Consider the following 18,936-nt stretch of genomic DNA (forward strand, 5'->3'; position numbering starts at 1 on the left):
AATACGTACAATTTAAGAAGAGGTGAAGAATCCAAATATATAAATGACTATAACCCAGTCATTTTATCCATGTGGAATGCTAACATGGACATACAATATGTTGCAGACAACTCTATTGCTGTGGCTCGATATGTAACGTCTTACATCACGAAATCTGAAAAGACGGAACTGAAGGAGATGTGGGAAGACATTTCTCATGAAAAGAGCCTAAGCAAGAAATTGTATGCGTACAGTTTGAAGATGTTGTCTCATCGAGAAATTGGAGCATATGAATGTTGTGATCGGTTATCATCAGCAAGTCTTTATGCAAAATCAAGGACTATTCTCTGGGTGAGTTTGGGTCTTGCAGAAACACGAAACCGTGTTCTGAAACCTGTGCAAGAAATTGAATATTTAGCCCAGAAAGAACCAAACAGTACAGACATTCTGAAAACAAATATGTTGGATACATACTATCCAAATAGAAGTACTCTGCTTGAAAACATTTGTCTGTATGAAATACTTCAAAACTACACTTTTAAAAGGAATATTACAGAGGATATTGATAAAGGTGTACACGCTGTAATTGGACATGAAGGATGTCTGGTGAAACAAAGAAAAGGACACTTGATTAATCATCGAAAACTGAGTTGCGATACACCTGACAAAAGAGAATTTTACTATTTTGCTCTTTTGCAACTCTTTAAACCATGGCGTACAGAAGAGGAACTACTTGGTGACTTTGATAGTTATGAAGATTCATTCAATGCATCTAAAAGTAGTATCGAATGTCCTGTTTTTAGTAATTATCTCTAAATGCTGAATGATGAAATAGAGCAAGAAGCAACAATTGCAGCGGAGATTGCTAGAGATAGTTCACAAGGTAGTCAAAGTGCGGCTTCATTAAGTCAAGATCCACTGGGACAACCAATTATCCAAAATGAAGCAGCCACTGCCATGGATGAGGTGGAAAGAGCAATGCAGAAAGGTCAAGAGGAAGTAATAAACTTAGAAGAATTAAAGAAGCAATTTAATCTTGAGCAAAGACAGATATGTGATGAAGTGACAGAGCACATTGAGCATGGCTTTCGTCATGAGAAAAAAGATTGCTCATGTATGTCATTTGAACCTATTCGACTATATGTAAGTGGAGAAGCTGGAACTGGTAAAAGTTTCCTAATTAAAGGAATTACTACATATCTACAGCAAAGAACTCAGTCAACAATGCCGTGTGTTGTTACTGCTCCAACTGGATTGGCAGCACATAATATTAAAGGTATTACTTTACATCGTTTACTGATGCTGCCAGTTGAACATGAAAATAAATTACAATATCACAAGCTATCTGGAGAAGCTTGTTTTGAAGTTTCTAGAGTCCTTAAAAAAATGAAACTTCTTATTATTGATGAGATAAGCATGGTATCCAATTTAATGCTTGCTTTTGTGCATTTAAGAATGCAACAGATACTTAAGACAGAGTATGATGTGTTATTTGGAGGTAAACATGTCATAGTTTTTGATCTACTGCAGCTAACTCCTGTGAAAGGACAACCTGTATTTGAAACTGTTACGCATGAGGAGACCAGAAAGTGCCTGGGCAGTATTGGAAATGTTAATATATGGTCACATTTCAAATATACTGAACTGATTCAAAATATGCGACAGGCAAAGGATACTAAATATGGAAATATTCTTCAAGATATAAGGATTGGAAAACTAACTGAAGATGCGAAAGACACTCTACGAACACGATTACTTTCCAAGCTGTTTCCTAATGAAGATAATGTACCTGAGAAAATATATAGTAAAGAGGTTGCAGATAAGTTAGTCATATGCTTGATGCCAACTCTCAAAGAATGTTCAGTTTTTAATAAGAAAATGTTGAATTTAGAAAATCAAGAAATTAAGAAACTGGAAGCTAAAGATAGAATAGAGCATGAAGGTAGTACTATTGTTTTGTCTGAAAAGTTGAAGTTAAAATTGGATTCTCTTCAGAAATCTATATCTAAAACTGCTGGCTTAGAGAAAAATCTGTATTTATGTTTAATTGCCGGATAATTTTACGGAGAAATTTACATGTAGAAAGATGATTGGTAAATGGAGCAATGGGTAATGTTGTTGGTTTTGTCAATTACACAAATAGAGATGAGATAGAATTTTTAAGAATAAAATTTGATGGAATTGAGGAAGTTCAACAAATTAGTCGCTGTTCAGCTCGTTTTTTGCTTGTGAAAGACTTATATGTCCGTCGGAAGCAATTTCCAATTTGTTTGGCATATGCAGTGACTATTCACAAATCTCAAGGTTTAAGTGTAGAGTGTGCTTTGGTAAATATTGGAAGCACTGTATTCAAAGAGGGTATGGCGTATGTTGCTTTATCTTGAGTTAGAACTTTATGTGGACTTTATCTAATTGATTATGATGAGACAAAGATTACTGCAGATTTAAATTGTGTGAAGGAGTATAGTACGTTAAGAAGAGAATATTCTCCAAGTTTACCTCAATATCCTTTAATTGAAAGGCGTATGGGAGAAATGAGGAAAAATGTACCGAAGTAGTCGAGAAACGAAGAAAAAAAGATGTAGCTGTCGTTGGTAGGCATAAGAGAAAGGTTAGTATTGAAGAGATTGTTGGATTTAAGTTTGAAAACAGGTCTGGTGTCAACTGCTATGCAAATGTAGTAGTTAATGTTGTTTTTTTTCTAAAAGATGTTTAGCAACAGATTGTACAAAATCGGGAGCAAACATTTTGTTGTTCATTAAATTCTGTATTTGAAAAATGTAGCAGTGGTGATAGTGAAGTAGCAAGTGTTTCAGAACTAAGGAATGTTTTAGACATATGTGCAGGACTAAATCAATTTTCTCAGAATATTCAGCAAGATTGTCAGGAATTTATTATGTATATGTTTACAGTTTTGGAAGGTGTAGATATTGATAGTCTTTTTGGCCTTTCTTATAAATGGGAACATAAGTGTGATAATTGCTCATTTTCAAGTATTACTGATATACACAGTGAAAGATTTATATATTTAACATTACCAGACTGTAAAGAAGTGTCTTTTAATAAACTAGTTAAAGATGCGCATCAGAACATGGTCTGTTCTCAATGTAAGTCTGAAATGTTATCAACTTTATTTATCTACAGATATGGACAATATGTAATTTTAATGTTGCAACGATGCAGAGCTAATGGGAGTAAAATGTCAACTTTAATAAAAAAAATTGTGGCTTCTCAAGTATCTATTTCTAGAAGAACATTTGTAACTGTAGCCATTATTTTTCATGAAGGGCCTTTAACATCATCAGGACATTACACAGCTTATTTGAAGTGTCCAACAGGCTGGACGCTTTGCAATGATAGTCAATTGACTTTTAAGAAATGTTTGCCTTTTGACTTAACTAACTCTTATCTGCTATTTTTGCAACCCAAATTTCAGTAAAATGACTTGGTGTAGGAAGATTAATACTGTAAAGATATGAAACTCTGTTGTTTAGAAATATCATGTGACTGAGGGTGTGCTAAACTAGAAATGAAATTTGTATTTGGCATTGTGATAGCATCAGGTACAAGTTTACTTAATGTTTGATGGTACAGAACACGTTACAATTTTTAACTGGAAAGATTCAGAAAAGAATAGATAAGACTAAGATTAAGAAATTTCAGAAAATAACTACTTAACTCATAGTATTTGGCCACGCGGAAAAATATGAGACAAGAAAATGAGTACTTCAGATAAATATTTCAGAACATATATGGACACAAGTTTTTTGAGAGGTATTTAAATGATAACGAGTTAACTCATACAATTTGCCCACGCGGAAATGTATGAGAGAAGAAAATGTGTACTTAAGATAGATTTCTAAAGAAGATACTTGCACTGGGCTTTGTTGAGATATATTTAAAAATAGGTGGTATAGTTTAATTAGTTTGTAACTGTGGAAGATGTAGTGTGCTTACTCAAGAAATTGCGAATTAGAGAAAAACATTTAAGACATGTTTTTTTCAGGTATTTATATTATGTATAGAGATCTTGTATGGGTTTTTTAAACACAATCATTTTGATTGTGGTTTTTTTTCCCCGCTGTTACATGATGATTAATATTGAAATCACTGTTTATAGTGAAAATCAATGTATTCTGAGGACAGCAAAAATAAACCATGTAATATGTTGTTTAAGTTATTTTGTTACATTGAATTTAGAAATATGTATTATAACAGATTTTTTTACTGTCTTCCACAGATATTACATTTATAAGGTAAGTACAACTAATAACATCCGAGAGTTTTGTCTGCCTCTCTCTTATCCTTATTGTTTTGATCTCCTTCCTTTCTCAGTACTGTTTAGTCACACTTATTCCGTTTAACTCATTCACATTTTGTGTTGTTTAATTTTTTCCCTGTTTCTGTAACATCTTTTCTGTCACTATCTTATTCAGTCTATATATCTCTTCAGTTTTTTTCTACTGTTGTCTCATGGTGACTCACCTTTATTGACCTTGCATCACCTTTGTTTCTAGAATCTTAATTTGTTTGTCTTACTGTATCTAATATTTGTTCCCTTACTTTGCTTTCATTAATTATGCTCAATTCTTAAACTTAAATGTAAAGGGCCTCATTTATGAAAGCCTTGCGCCACCGATGCACCAATTTTTGCCATGTTAAAAGTGACGCATGGGCGGCGCAAGGCCTTCATAAATACGGCCCATACTTTACTTCTCTTACCCTACTTTATTTCTATTTATATGTGTCTTGCAGTGCTTGTCTATTTGTACTCCGTTTACTTTCTGTTACTCACCCTTTTTCACTCTGTTTCTCTTACTGTTTTTCCTTTATTTTATTTATCTCCTTAAGATATTCCTGTACTCTTACTGTGTTTCTTTAAGAGACTGTTTACTTCGTGTACTATCACTGATCATACTTTTTTTTTCTCTCTTAGTTTACTTTCGTTTAGACACTCATTCCTTCAGTGCTATTATCTCTTTCAATTAATTATGTTACTTATTGATTTATATACTAGACATTCTGTCTCTGTCTCTTTCTCTCTCCCTTGGTCTTTTTTCTTTTACTTTCTGTTTCATTCACTCCTACTTTTTTTGTTTTATGAAATGTACATTATAATCTTATTTTTACTTTTCTTCCACAGATACTATGTTTTTAAAAGAAATTTTCTTTTACTTTGTTACTATTTCTTAGGTAAGTATAAAAAATAAAGAAACTTTTCCATCACTGTGTCATTTCTTTGTCTATCCTGGTTATACAAGTGTCATGTTTAATATAAGCACTTCCACACAGGATTGGGTGCATTGTCATAAGGAGTGCCTTAAAAGTGATTTAATGAAATCAGCGACATTTCACTGAGTGAGTTCAGCAACACTGATATATGAAAACATTGGTGGTAAATGATATTAAATGTTAAATGGTGTTCTTTCCAGGACTTTAAGTCCTTTGCTGCTGTGGCAATTCCGCCTCAGCGTTAGGGGGGCGGGGGCTGAGTGGCGCTCGCATGCTCATGATGAAGCCACTCCTTGACAAGCCACGGTTGAGCTGTGATCATGACAGGGCGGTTCCGTCATGGTCCCGCTCAGTCAATAGAACGCACCGCGCAGGCGCAAAATCAGTGCTGCGCAAGCGCAGCGGCAGGGCCATGACAAAACCACTCCGTCAGGAGGACAGCTCAGGCGATGCTCATGACGGAGCGGCTCTGTCATGAGCATGGGAGGAGTTAAGAGGTGTTAAAAAACTGGGGGGGTCTCTTCAAAGAGAGTGTTGGTTGTAATTTAGAGGGCACTTTAAAACACATAGGGGCAGATTTATGATGCCCTTGCGTCTCTTTGCGCCACAATTTCGTCACTTTATTTGATGCAATGACGGTGCAAATAATGCGCCATATTTACAACGTGATGCATCTAGGAGATACGTCACGTTGTAAAGCCTTGCACCATAAGGAAGTGTTCCTGTGAAGGGGGGGGGGGCGTTCCTGTGCAGGAAAGCCTCCTGAAAGTGGCTGAGTGAAATCTATGAGATTTCACTCAGTCACTTTCAGGCCAATGCTGCTTCAAAACTCTGCATGTGCTTCAAGCAGGCGTAGGTCTTGACGCAGCATTGTGAATATGGGGCACTCCTGAGCCTTGCTGGAGCTGTGTCACACTTGCGACTCAACTCTAGCAATGTATCACCTTTCCGGCACAGATGCGTTACGCGTCTGTGCTGTTTTTGCACCATGGTGCGCCACATTATAAATGTGGCGCACTATGGGTGGCGTAGCAGTGGCGTACTGTGGCGCACATTAACTGGTGCATCCCTGGGGATGAACCAGTTAACATAAATCTGCCCCATAGGTTAAAAATCTGCGCTTAGTAGAGTGTTGGGCCTCTGTAGTGTTATGTTTTTTCTGTCATTCTATGTAGATATGTAATATTGCAAGTTTTTTGTCAGGAAAAAGAAGCCATGACTATTGGCTTTGCGAATGATTGCAAGATTCTTAAAATAAAAAAGCAGTAACCATGGCATTGTTCAATATAGTATTGTAAATACTTATGTTCAAGAATGATGAGAGAGTAAAAGATGGTTAACCTGATCTTTTAAACTTATTCACAGGCTTCTTTAAAGGAAGTGTTCTATATGATTGTAGCGTGGGTGTTTCACTTTTTTATACCTAACACAATCCATTCTGTATGCTGTAGCAGGAGGAGTACTACATACTTGAATATTCTTCAGTGCTTATTTTCATTTACTAAGTGGTAATGAGACCGACACAGAACTTCAATGGGCGGGAGGGGCTGCTCCTGTGCTCCTGGAGGACTGCGAGGCCGCTGCAGCAGTGGAAGTGAGGCCTCTCAGAGGGGAGCAGCGCAGGTCCTTTTGATGTCCACAATTGCAGATAACAGGGTATGGACGTCTGTGGAATTTATGGACGGTTAGTCAGTCTACAGTGTGCGCGGTGCCCCTGGCATCTTATTGCGGCGCACAGGGGAGCCGCGTTGCACAGTTTGGGAATCGGAGACTTAGGAGATAAACCTTCATAATAGCAAGGCCCCTAAGCGATAAAAATCGCCGCTGCTCGGCGTTGTAAATATCGACGGTATGGGCGTAATTTTCCACTGTGTTAGTGCTTTAATATCAATGAGAACACATATGTGATAGTAAATGCTGTAACAGCCGCGGTACTTGACATTATCGCGTGAAAACAAACGTTGTTTTCACACAGTAATGTGTGCCTTGTAATTAGGGGACGGGGTGGATTTAGTTTTATTTTCTACACTCTTATGTTAACGATGTCGAATGTTTGATTAGAGCAGGCTTTAACAGTTCTGCCATAAACTAGTTTATTCCCCCTCTTTTTCTCGCAACGCCTCTTTTTGTGATAGGGTGTTTTGCCCTCCAACCACATTTTGCATGTGCTTTGACGTACGCCCACTTTGCATGTCAGTAACTTACTGTAAGCAATATATGCACAGTGGTCTTACGGCAGACAATGTAATGCCGTTTTCAAGAAGGTGCAGCAGAATATTTTCAAGGATAGGTAAAACATTAACGCCGCTTTTATTGGCAGAAAACTGCAGATATAGCGGCGATAACGGCGTTGATAATATGCTCTATGAATTGCAATCAAATCTAATGTTAGATGTAAAGACAACTAACGTAGGTTTCGGTTGCAATTCATAGATCATATTATGAAGGCTATTATCGTCGTTTTATCGGCAGTGTCCTGTCGATGAAACCGACGATAATGTATTGCGTCTCCTTCATAATATGTCTGAAGTAGCGTCGCTTTTTTGCATAATTGTCCTGAAAAAAAGCGTCGATACTTCAGCTTGTGAATAGAGCTCTTTTTGGTACAATGAGTTAGTTCTGAAAATAACTTTTTTTTTTTTTTTTAACAAGTGTTATATTGTTTTTGATTTTTAAAACTTGCACCAACATTTTCAACTGTAAAACTGTGACACAGGATCAAAATTAAATGAAAAAAATTGTCTTTTGTCGGAGCATTGATGAGTCTCAATTTTTATTTTAATAAGATTGAGCCTCTGCTCTCCGTACAGAAGAATTTCTCCACACTCGTTGCATTTCATATGCACCTTTGCCAAGTATGGTCTCAAGTCCATCTCTGCACTGGATGGAGATACAGGTCGTCGACCAGAAGATGTGCTGGCCACCTCTGATGGTAGTTGCGTGGCCAGGGCTCTTGTCGATGCCTGTGCAAATTTCTCAGGATGCACTTGTCTCACATGCCTCATCATGGTATGTATGGAAAAGGAATACTTTTTCGACAGATTTCCTCTTGAAAGAACTGCGTCACATATTGTGCAAGTTACTTTTGGCGCATTCACTTTTTTTTTGATCCTTAGGATAAGTGAAAAATTGCCAGATGAAAGATTCCTTTTTTTTCTTAAAGGTAGTTGATCATTTTGTTCAGATTCGGAAGATGAATTCGGTGCAGCAGCCATTTCACCAAAGTCTTCAGAAAGATGTAAAACGTTGTTCTCCCTTGAGAGTACAAAAGATAGTGAGGGAAGTGGGTGGAGTGGTCCGTGAAAATTCCAGAATAGAAACTACTAAGAACCAATTGGAAGTGTTGTTTTCGAGTCACATGACTTCACATACGCGCATTAGGACGTGTACGTGCTGAGGGAGGGAGGTGGATGGGATCTGTGAAAATTCCAGAACCGAAACTACTAAGAAGCAATTGGAAATGTTGTTTTCAAGTCACATGACTTCACATGCGCGTATCAGGACGTGTACGCGGTGACAGTATCTGGTCACGTACGTCATTTGGAAGTAGCGGTCTAATTCACTGAAGTTTCAAAACGTGAAAAGTAGTAAACCTAAACACATCCTGATTTTGTACATCTTCTGAGGGGGATTCAAGCATACAATTGTTAAAGTATAAAACCTTTTATGTTTTTGAAAAAATACCGGGGTGTGTGCATCCGGTCACGCACGAAAGTTTAAAAAGACGTTCGGCTCCATTTACTGAAAAGTTTCATAACAATAAAAAAGAAGGCTAGGTACAGTCTCTTTGACGTACTATAAGTTCTTTGAGGGGTCTATGAAGAAACTCAATGAGTTGGAATTACAATGTTTTCTCGAAATATATAGGAGGGTGCGCGCACCCTGTCGCTCACGAAAGTTTAGAAAGGCGATCTCCATTTACTGACAAATTTCAATACGTTCAAAATAAGGCAAGGTGCAGAGGGTGCGCGCACCGGGTCAGGCACGAAAGTTTACAAAGGCTACCACCATTTACTGACAAATTTCAATACGTTCAAAATAAGGCAAGGTAGAGACTTTCTAATCCAGTACCGCTTTACAAGGAGTCTCTATACAACTCTGACAGTCAAGAAAACTGTTTCTTTCCGAAAAAAATATTTGCAGAAATTCATTGACAAAACTATAGCTTGCATTCACGATATAGTTCAAAATTAGCATTTAAAAAACCTATGAAATTCACTGAAAAAACCATAGGTTTTAAACCTGTTATAGTTAGGAAGTAGCATTCAAAAAACCTATGAAATTCACTGAAAAAACCATAGGTTTTACACACGTTATAGTTAGGAAGTGGCATTTACAAAACCTATGAAATTCACTGAAAAAACCATAGGTATGACACATGTTATAGTTAACTAGACATTTTACTCATATAAAACCAATGAAATTCCCCCGTTATAGTTACTTCAGCTAACTATAACTCGCGCAACCGCAATGCACTGCTGATGATGTTACATATTACATCACTCATCACATGGTTAGTGACATCACTCTTGACATCACTGATAACATCTAACATCTCACATATGCTGCCTACAACATATAGGAAAAGTATGTCACTGATTCTTGCATGTATGCAATATGTAAAATCTCCTAATGTAGCATATTAACACTTAGACACTGAGACACTCTTGGTAATAATAAAGAAACAATAACCTATATAGATATAATGTATCAGTGATATAGCTACTCATCAACACATTCAGCCACTAAAATAGAAACTGATAGACTGACACAGATATGTATATAATTAAATATTACTCAGTAACCCATGTACTCATTAAGATATATTTAATCAGTCAGTTATAGAATCTATTTTTCACCAAAAAAGCAACCGTTTATACACTTATATACTACATTTTTGTTCAACCAACTTTCAGATCTACATATATAAAATATATGTAATTTTCAAAACTAATCCATTTAATAGATGATGTCATGAGTGATGTGATGTGTGACATCATCAGCAGTGCATTGCGGGCGCACGAGTTATAGTTATCTGAAGTAACTATAACGGGGGAATTTCATTGGTTTTATATGAGTAAAATGTCTAGTTAACTATAACATGTGTCAAACCTATGGTTTTTTCACTGAATTTCATAGGTTTTGTAAATGCTACTTCCTAACTATAACGTGTGTAAAACCTATGTTTTTTTCAGTGAATATATATATATATATATATATATATATATATATATATATATATATATATATATATATATATATATATATATATATATATATCCTTAATCTCATCAGTATTAATGGTTTTCTGACAAACCCTTAGTACTTCTTCTGTAAGATGCTCTCAGCAATGATACCTGTTTCTAATGTCTATATTTATTGCATAACCTCTTAAGAGTTGAATGCGCCAGAGCTGTGACTGCTTGTGCCACTGAAGGGAGAACAGAGAGGCACACTGCCCACAATTGTCAATAGTCACTCTGCTACTCTGGGGGTAAGTGCAGGGTAAAGGTTGCCAAGTTCCTCCAACCCATCGTGCTCTTGGGCAGACAGGTTGTCCGGGAGAGGTATTGTCTCCTCCTCTATTATTCATCCCTCACCAGAAGCATGTTCACTTAGGACATCTCAAATGGGCCTGTTCAGAGATCTTGGTGAACTCTGGACTCCATAGACCCCCATAATCCACACCTTCTGGCCAGGTTGAAACTCTTTCAGAGTGGCCTTCTATTCACACCAGAGCTTTATATCCTCCTGACTAGCCTCAAGGTTGATTTGTACCTACTTCCAGAAGCAGCGCATCTAGTTGTGGAGGGCTAGCATGGAACTGAGCACATCCTGAACGGGCTTAAAGGGATTAAACCCACCACCCTTCTGTGGAGCCTTCCTGTAGGTAAAGAGAAGGCATGGCATGGGGAGGGCTCACTTACACCTCATGAGCTCACTGTCCACCAAGACCAGGATGAATATATTGCCTAAAGCTGACTGGGGTTTCAAGAGTCTAACAATGTTGATGCCTACCCTCTCAAATTGAGTGCCAACATGAGGTAATGGGGTCAGTAGAGCCTTCAGCTTTTTCCCTGGCTTTCCAGTGACCTGGAAGATGACACAGGACCGACAGAATGCATCTGAGGTTGTCTTAATCCTGGGCCAATAGAAGTGTGCCACAGGCCTGGCGAAGGTCTTGTCTTGCCCCAGATGTCTTACCAAGGATGTGTTAAGAGACCAACCCAGTAGGGAGGCCCTGTAGCACTCGGAGACCACCAGCACATGGGCTACCACAGGTCCAGGAACCTTGAGCTCTCTGTATAGGACGTCAGTCTCCCAATTGATCAGTAATCTCCAGAATTATCAGTTGCTGCCTGGGTCTCAAATGTCCACCTTAATCTCTTAAGCATGTGGCACTCATTCTGCACCTTGCAGATGTTCTCCCTGATGGGCCACCCTTAACTTGCTAACTGGCAGGCTCAGGGAGGTCAACCAAGGGAGCAAAGTTAGCTCTGGGGTATCCTCCTCAGGTGCTCTGTTAACCTGGCATGGGTAAAGTTCGGAGGCTGGTTTCCCAGGTCTTTTGCTCCCACACTTCTTGTCAGCTGCCTGGGCCATGATTTTACAGCAAACAAATGATGGCCAGAATGCTGAAAATGCAAAAATTCTCCCTTAGTCAAAAGATATGGCTTAAATTCATCAATCTGTTGCCCACTATGCCACCCCAGTTTGGACCCAGCCATATGCAAATCAGTTTTGACCCTGTGCTCCATGGGAACAGCCCAGACCGAACTGTCAGGCCAGATCCTCCTTGGACAGGGAAAAAGCATACTGGACCGGTTTCAGGGTATGTCACCCTTCTTGAGCCAGGCTAGCTTGAATCCAGTGCCACAGTGAGCAAAGGACCCACGTCTGGCATACCTATCCCACTTAGGGCAAAAAGTGTTACAGCAAACAATTGATGGACGGAATGCTGACAAAGCAAACATTCTCCCCCAGTCAAAAGATCTGGGTTAAATCCATAGTTCATTTGCCCACAACGCCACCCCAGTTTGGCCAAAGCCAAATGCAAATCAGTCTTGACCCTGTGCCCCTTGGGAACAGTCCAGACCGTACTGCCAGGCCAGGTCCTCCCTGGACCGGTCACAAGCATCCTGGGACTAGTTTCAGTGTAAGTCACCCTTCTTTAGCCAGGCTACCTTGAATCCAGTGGCCCAATGAGCAAGGGACCCATGTCTGGACATACCCATCCCACTTAGGGAGAAAAGTGACACAGCAAACAAATGATGGACAGAATGCTGACAGCGCAAACATTCTCCCTTAGACAAAAGATCTGGGTTAAATTCATTGTTCTTTTGCCCACTTCGCCACCCCAGTTTGTACCCAGCCATATGCGAATCAATCTTGACCCTGTGCCCCATGGGAACAGTCCAGACCGAACTTGCAGGCCAGGTCCTCCCTAGACCGGGAATAAGCATCCTGGGACCAGTTTCAGGGTATGTCACCCTTCTTCAGCCAGGCTAGCTTAAATCCAGTGGCACAGTGAGCAAGGGACCCACGTCTGGGCATGCCCATCCCAATTAGGGCGAAAAGTGTAACAGCAAACAAATGATGGACTGAATGCTGACAATGCAAATATTCTCCCCCAGTCAAATGATCTGGGTTAAATCCATCGATATTTTGCCTACTATGCCACTCCCGTTTGGACCCAGCCATATGCAAATCAGTCTTGCCCTGGCCCCATGGGAGCAGTCCAGAACGAATTGCCAGGCCAGGTCCTCCTTGGACCGAGAACAAGCATCCTTGGACTGGTTTCATGGTATGCCACCCTTCTTCAGCCAGGCTGGATTCAATCCAGTAGCACAGTGAGCAAGGGACCCACATCTTGGCATACCCATCCCACTGAAGGTGAAAAGTCTTACAGCAAACAAATGATGGATGGAATGCTGATAATGTAAACATTCTCTCCTAGTCAAAAGATCTGGGTTAAGTCCATTGTTCTTTTGCGCACTACGCCACCCTAGTTTGGACCCAGCCATTTGCAAATCAGTTGACCCTGTGCCCCATGGGAACAGTCCAGACCAAACTGCCAGGACAGGCCCTCTCTGGATAGGAACAAGCATCCTGGGACCGGTTTCAGGGTATGTCACCCATCTTCAGCCAGGCTAGCTTGAATCCAGTGGCACAGTGAGCAAGGGACCCACGTCTGGGCATACCCTTCCCACTTAGGGTGTAACGTGTTACAGCAAATAATGAATGCAATGCTGACATTGCAAACATTCTCTCCCTGTCAAAAGATCTCAGTTAAATCCCTCATTATTTTGCTCACTACGCCACGCCAATATGGGCCCAGCCCTATGCAATTAAGTCTTGACCTTATTCCCCATGTGAACAGTCCAGACCAAACTGCCAGCCCAGGTCCTCCCTGGACCGGGAACAAGCATCCGGGGACTGGTTTTAGGGTTTGTCACCCTTCTTCAGCCGGGCTAGCTTGGATCCAGGGGCCCAGTGAGCAAGGGACCCATGTCTGGGCCTACCCATCCCACTTAGGGTGAAAACTGCTACAGCAAACAAATGATGGACGTAATGCTGACAATGCAAACATTTGCCCCCAGTCAAAAGATCTAGGTTCAATCTATCGTTCTTTTACTCTCTACGCTACTCCTGTTTGGACCCAGCCATATGAAAATCAGTCTTGACCCTTTGCCCCATGGGAACAGTCCATACTGAACTGCCAGGCCAGGTCCTACCTGGACTGGGAACAAGCATCCTGGAACCAGTTTCAGAGTATGTCACCCTTCTTCAGCCAGGCTAGCTTGAATTCAGTGGCATAGTGAGCAAGGGACCCACGTCTGGGCATACCCATCCCACATAGAGTGAAAAGAGCTATAGCAAACAAATGATGGACGTAATGCTGACAATGCAAACATTTGCCCCCAGTCAAAAGATCTAGGTTCAATCTATCGTTCTTTTGCTCTCTACGCCACTCCTGTTTGGACCCAGCCATATGAAAATCAGTCTTCGCCCTGTGCCCCATGGGAAAAGTTCAGACCGAACTGCCAGGCCAGGTCCTCCTTGAACCAGGAACAAGCATCCTAGAAACGGTTTCAGGGCATGTCATCCTTCTTCAGCTATGCTAGCTTGACTCCAGTGGCACAGTGAGCAACGGACGCACGTCTGGGCATACCCATCGCAAGTGTTGTCCCCCCAAGTGGGATGGGTATGCCCAGACGTGGGTCCTGTGCTCTCAATGCCACTGGAGTTAGGCTCTCCTGTCTGATGAGGGTTGAAAGTCAGATATCGGTCCTAGGAGGCTTGTTCCAGTCCAGGGAGTTCCTGGCCTGGCAGTTCGGGCTGGTCTGTTCCCATTGGGTACAGGGTCAAGACTGATTTGCATATGGCTGGGTCCCAACTGGAAAGGCATGGTGAGCAAAATAACGATGGATTTAGGCCCAGATCTTTGTACTGGGGTGAATGATGAGATTGTTCTGCATTCTGTCCATCAATTGTTATTTTTGTATTTGTCACCCCGAGTGGGACGGATATGCCCAGACGTGGGTCTTGTGCTCTCCATGACAATGGAGCCAAGCTATCCTGGCTGATGAGGGCTGAAAGACCGAAACCGGTCCCAGGATGCTTGTTTCAAGTCCAAGGAGGACCTGGCCTGGCAGTTCAGACTGGACTGTTCCCATTGGGCGCAGGGTCAAGACTGATTTGTATATGGTTGGGTCCAAACAGGAATGGCATGGTGAGCATAAAAACAATGGATTTAGGCCCAGATCTTTGTACTGGGGTGAATGTATGACATTGACCTGCATTGTGTTCATCTATTGTTCTTTTTGTATTTGTCACCTTGAGTGGGATGGGTATGCCCAGACATGGGTCCCGTGCTCTCCATGACACAGGAGTCAAGCTATCCTGGCTGATGAGGGCTGAAAGCCGGAAACCAGTCCTGTGATGCTTGTTTCCAGCCCAAGGAGTACCTAGCCTGGCAGTTCGGGCTGGACTTTTCCCATTGGGCGCAGGGTAAAGATTGATTTGCATATGGCTGGGTCCAAACTGGAATGGCATGGTGAGCAAAATAACGATAGCTTTAGGCCAAGATCTTTGTACTGGGGTGAATGTATGACATTGTTCTGCATTCTGTTCATCAATTGTTATTTTTGTATTTGTCACCCCGAGTGGGTCGGATATGCCCAGACGTGGGTCTTGTGCTCTCCATGACAATGGAGCCAAGCTATCCTGGCTGATGAGGGTTGAAAGACCGAAACCGGTCCCAGGATGCTTGTTTCAAGTCCAAGGAGGACCTGGCCTGGCAGTTCAGACTGGACTGTTCACATTGGGCGCAGGGTCAAGACTGACTTGTATATGGTTGGGTCCAAACAGGAATGGCATGGTGAGCATAAAAACAATAGATTTAGGCCCAGATCTTTGTACTGGGGTGAATGTATGACATTGACCTGCATTGTGTTCATCTATTGTTCTTTTTGCATTTGTCACCTTGAGTGGGATGGGTATGCCCAGACGTGGGTCCCGTGCTCTCCATGACACAGGAGTCAAGCTATCCTGGCTGATGAGGGCTGAAAGCCGGAAACCAGTCCTAGGATGCTTGTTTCCAGTCCTGGGAGGACCTGGCCTGGCAGTTCGGGCTGGACTGTTCCCATTGGGTGCAGAATCAAAACTGATTTGCATATGGCTGGGTCCAAACTGGAATGGCATGGTGAGCAAAATAATGATAGATTTTGGACCAGATCTTTGTATTGGGGTGAATGTATGACATTGTTCTGCAGCCTGTCCATCAATTGTTGTTTTTGCATTAGTCACCCCGAGTGGGATGGTTGTGCCCAGACATGGGTCATGTGCTCTCCATGCCACTGGAGTCAAGCTATCCTGGCTGATCAGGGCTGAAAGCCCGAAACCAGTCCTAGGATGCTTGTTTCCAGTCCATGGAGGACTTGGCCTGGCAGTTCGGACTGGACTGTTCCCATTGGGCGCACGGTCAAGACTGATTTGCATATTGCTGGGTCCAAACAGGAGTGGCATGTTGAGCAAAAAAACAATGGATTTAGACCCATATCTTTGTACTGGGGTGAATGTTTGACATTGTTCTGCATTCTCTCCATCAGTTTATCTTTTTGCATTTGTCACCCCAAGTGGGACAGGTATTACTGACGTGGGTCTTGTGTTCTCCATGCCACTGGAGTCAAGCTATCTTGGCTGATGAGGCCTGAAAGCCCGAAACCAGTCCAAGGATGCTTGTTTCCAGTCCAGGGAGGACTTTGCCTGGCAGTTCGGGCTGGACTGTTTCCATTGGGCGCATGGTCAAGACTTGTTTGCATATGGCTGGGTCCAAACTGGAATGGCATGGTGAGCAAAAAAACAATGAATTTAGGCCCAGATCTTTGCACTGGGGAGAATGTATGACATTGTTCTGCATTCTGACCATCAATTGTTCTTTTTGCATTTATCACCCCGAGTGGGATGGGTATGCCCAGACGTGGGTCCTGTGCTCTCCAAGCCACTGGAGTCAAGCTATCCTGGCTGATAAGGGCTGAAAGTCCGAAACCAGTCCTAGGATGCTTGTTTCTAGCCCAGTGAGTACCTGGCCTGGCAGTTCGGGCCGGACTATTCTTATTGGGTGCAAGGTCAAGACAGATTTGCATATGGCTGGGTCCAAACTGGAATGGCATGGTGAGCAAAAAAACTATCGATTTAGACCCATATCTTTGTACTGGGGTGAATGTTTGACATTGTTCTGCATTCTGTCCATCAATTTATCTTTTTGCATTTGTCACCCCGAGTGGGACAGGTATGACCAGACGTGGGCCCCTTGCTCTCTATGCCACAGGAGTCAAGCTATCCTGGCTGATGAGGGCTGAAAGCCCGAAACCTGTCCTATGATGCTTGTTTCCAGTCCAGGGAGGACCTGCCTTGGCAGTCCGGGCTGGACTGCTCCCATTAGGCGCATGGTCAAGACTGATTTGCATATGGCTGTGTCCAAACTGGTATGGCATGGTGAGCAAAAAAATGATAGATTTAGGCCCAGATCTTTGTACTGGGGTGAATGTATGACATTGTTCTGCATTCTGTCCAATCATTTTGTTAATTTTTTTATTTTTTTTTGGTGCAAAACATTTATTGAGCATTGTCAGGATCACACAGCGTCACGCCAACAACCCGGAGGCTGGCCGCTATCAATGCATATATACAGGACAAACAGTGACAGAAGTATATCAGTGCGAATATAACCGCGCAAATCAGGACCATCAAAGTGACAAGTGCAGCGTCAACATAGCTAAATCAATGTGTCTTGCATTTTTTGTTATTTTTGGGTAACGTTAACTTGTGCAGTATCTCGGTGAACCCAGGGAAGGGGGGGGGGAGGGGGGACGTGCAAGCCAGGCGCTGGATCAGTCACAACAGGCCGTGTGAGGCGTGCAGTCAGCAGCCGTGAGTCCACAAACGTAGCAATAGTGTGTCCCATCACCTGAGGTATAAGGCCGGGATACCCCAGGACAATATCTCGAGAGTACGAGCAATCCACAGACATTGTAAAAATGGGGGGGGGGAGACAAGAAATACATCCTTCCAGACCGCATCAGGTCAGCCCAGGGCCGTCAACTCAGGACCAAGAACCAACACAGCAATGTCTCATCATCCTAACCTCAAGCGCTGTCATCCTCCGGGGGGTCAGTTATCAAATAACATTGCATGGGGCCCAAATGTCAGTAGGCCTAGAAGTAGGTGGCAGCAGTTCGGAATAGGTATGCAATTGTTCTTGACTATACACCATGTCACTCATCCAATCCTTAAACTTGGGTGCCCTTCCCCTCCCCCACCGACAGGCTACCCTGCATTTAGCCAGAAGCATAGCCAGTGCCACATATTTGCGGTGAGCCGCCTTGAGAGGTTCAACATACCCCAGTAGAGCCACCAATGGGGACGGGTCCACCGTCATGTGTATCATTTTGGATAGTGCTTGAAACACCTGGATCCAGTAGCGGCTCACCTCGGCACACCCCCACGCAAGGTGAAGGAAGTCAGCCCCAGGCGCCCCACACCTGTCGCATGTGTCTGTAGGCCTCAGCTGGAATTTGTGTAGGCGCGCCGGTGTGTGGTACAGTCTGTGTAGGAATTTATAGTGAATTATCCTATAACGGCTGTTAGAGGAAATGCGCTCGGTCTGTTGCAAGCAGAATTCCCATTGTTTATCCGTAAGGGTCATGGCCAGATCTTGTTCCCATTTGCCCCTGGCAGGTAGAGCAGCGTAAGTCATGTTGGCACGAACAGATTTATAGAGTGTGGACACCAGTTTATTGGGATTGTCGTGAAGTAGTAGGTTCTGTAGGGGAAGAAGCACTGGTGGCTCGCGTGGGAAGTCAGGTGTGATGGCCTGCAGCCCGTGCCGGAGCCTGATATAGTAAAACAAGTCTAGAGGTGTCGGTTGTATGCCCTCATATAGCTGGTCCTTGGTACGAAAGGTGCCGTCACGATACAGGTCTCCCCATGTAGTGACATGAATTTTTTTAATCAATTTTTGGAAGCCAGCCTCCTGTAGGAGTGGGAGCTGTGGGTGGTAGGTCAGTGGCAACAGTGGAGCATATAGGAAGTGTAGGTCGAGCCGCAATGTGATGGCGTTACACGCCGTCACAGTACTAGCCACCGTGTTAGGAGTCTTATTACTGCCTTCAATCCGGGAATAAAATGCACCTTCAATGGGGGTCGGGTGGGCTAACCAGT

The sequence above is a fragment of the Lissotriton vulgaris genome, chromosome 3_1, assembly GCF_964263255.1.
Source record: "Lissotriton vulgaris chromosome 3_1, aLisVul1.2, whole genome shotgun sequence".
NCBI classification, from domain to species: Eukaryota; Metazoa; Chordata; class Amphibia; order Caudata; family Salamandridae; genus Lissotriton; species Lissotriton vulgaris.